Source organism: Somniosus microcephalus, unplaced genomic scaffold, assembly GCF_052327205.1.
Source record: "Somniosus microcephalus isolate GS21.2 unplaced genomic scaffold, FLI_Smic_1.0 unresolved_chr1, whole genome shotgun sequence".
In the NCBI taxonomy this organism is placed as follows: domain Eukaryota; kingdom Metazoa; phylum Chordata; class Chondrichthyes; order Squaliformes; family Somniosidae; genus Somniosus; species Somniosus microcephalus.
Genome location: NW_028225179.1, coordinates 15,907,644 through 15,909,887, shown reverse-complemented (window position 1 = coordinate 15,909,887; position 2,244 = coordinate 15,907,644). Strand labels below are relative to the sequence as shown.

The 2,244-nt window shown below is 43.4% G+C and overlaps 1 non-coding gene across 1 annotated transcript; it reads right to left on the bottom strand.

The window, feature by feature from the left end:
- Window positions 1–1,874: 1,874 nt before the first annotated feature.
- On the bottom strand, window positions 1,875–1,969 carry trnai-uau (transfer RNA isoleucine (anticodon UAU)). The gene is made up of 2 exons: window positions 1,932–1,969; window positions 1,875–1,910 (listed from the first exon to the last, which is right to left on the bottom strand). It is a non-coding gene; the product is annotated as a tRNA-Ile (tRNA).
- Between the last annotated feature and the right edge of the window lie 275 nt (window positions 1,970–2,244).

The window sequence follows — 2,244 nt, the reverse complement described above, 5'->3', positions numbered from 1 at the left end:
GACAAGCGGTGAAGGGGACTTTCTTTCAGAGTATTTCTGCTTCGAAGCAAATAGCAGGAAATAGAAATTAGAAGATAGCAGCAGGAGTAGGCCATTCGGCCTCTCGAGCCTGTTCTGCCATTTAATGAGATCATGGCTGATCATCCAATTTCAGTACCATGTCCTTGCTTTCTCCCCATGTCCCTGGCAAGTGTTGAGCGCAGTGTAATCCATTGTGATCTGCACACGTGGGTTTGAATCCTGTTCTCGTCGTTATTCCATTACACGTTTGCTGCTGATAAACATCCCGAGCATTTTACTGAATTTTGCATAAAATAGGCTTTGTAATCGCAATCTCGTCAAAATCGCACTGGTGATTCTGGTCTGTGCCCCTGCACTCTTCATATCTTGTTCAAATTAAAACAGACCACTGGAGTTCTCGAATGAAGGTAGAGCGGGAATCGGAGATTGAGAACCATCTCTACCTCTCTTCCTTCCTCTGTGATTGGCACCAAATGAAAAACTAGTGGAAACAAAGCCGAATGATTAGGGAGCATAAACATAACTTTATCGTTTAGGAGAAAATGAAATTTCAAAAATATTTATCAAACTTAATGAGGAGATTTTCTGCTTTAGTGTCTTTGGTTGAGAGATAAATAATGGGCAGGACAATGGGGAGAAATCCGCATTCTGTTCGGCATACTCTCATGGGATCTGAGGCCTCGGTTGAACATCTTCCTGGAAAGACGGCACCACCGACAGTGCAGCACTACCTCAGTACTGCACTGCAGTGTCAGCCTGGATTATGTGCTCAAGTCTCTGGAGTGGGGCTTGAGTTTGCTGCCGCTCAGCCACGGCTGACACCTAAACTCAGTTCATTCGGCTGGAGTGAAATGATGGAGATAAAGGGAAAAATGATAATGGAGTCAAACATCAACTTGGCGCCCTAGAGAAATCGCGCATCGTAATCGGCCGCCCTTTATAAAAACCGCCCGAGTTATGTTTCCATCGATTTCATAAGCAATGATAATCAGGCCTGTCTCTAATGGACGGGGTCGTGGTCAGTCAAAGATCACTCTGTGTCTGTTTAAACCGGGTGCGCTCACAATCCCGGATCATTTAGTGCGTTAGTCTATTTTAAAGAAAAGCGATTCCAGTTATGATGACCGAGTTGGGGAGTTTTATCTAAATGCGGCGGGGCTCATCTGGGATGTGAACCCAAAAGCTCTCGCATTTTAATTTGCGAAATATCCCAAAGCGAAAATCATGCCCCAAGACCAAGGAGCCGTCGATTTTTGTCTGAAGTTGCATTAGGTTTCTCTAATAGTTCTCTTCTAACCCAGTTCGCAGAGGTCGAGTTCATTAATTTGAAATATGTTTATCTTTTCCTAAATCGACTTCTTTATATGAGCAGTTTTCCTCAATCTGCTCACTTTTCTCCCCATAACAAGAAGGTCGGTGACAACCTAATTGTGGATATGGTGTTTGGGCGATTGTCTGTACGTAACTTCTGTCCTAGTAATTCTCAACATCATATTCAGGTGAATCGTTGTTTGTGTTCAACATGATATCGGAAACGTATACAGATAACTCCTGAGTTTACACATCTTCTCGCTTGTGCCAAAGACTTAAGTCACTGCTTTGAAATCGAATCTATTTCCTGCACATTATTCTTCGCCTGATAGTTGCTGGTTTAACAGTTAAAACTGGCCCCACCTTCCCTCCTGTCAATAAGTAATACTGAAGGGCTCCTTTAATACTCAAATCCCTTATTGGAACACGGTGGGCCTGAGGAACCTAAGTGCCCACGTGGAACAGCTAATAAGTAGATGGTTTGCGGAAACACCATTGTACCTTCTGCTCCGGTCGAAGTATCACACCACAAAAACATTAGCTGCTCTAGGTGAGGTTCGAACTCACAACCTCAGCATTTCTCCAAGTCTGTACTGTTATATAAGTACTGCGCGCTAACCGATTGCGCCACTAGAGCTGTGCTTGATGTGCTTTAGTTATCCGTGCTCATTTACTTGCACATTTAAGGTTGTCTAATCGTGCGGGGGTGCAATGTTGTTTAATTGAGGCGCATTGGCTGGGTTTATATGAAAGAGTGAAACAGGAGTTACTCTCATGTGTTAGCGAGCTGGTGAATTTACCAAAGGCTGCAGCAGATCCTGGTGTCATAAGTACTGAACATTTTTACCCAACTCCTAAAATACAGTCTGCAAAATGAGAAGCGATGAAAATTCATCACATGCAAAACAAAAA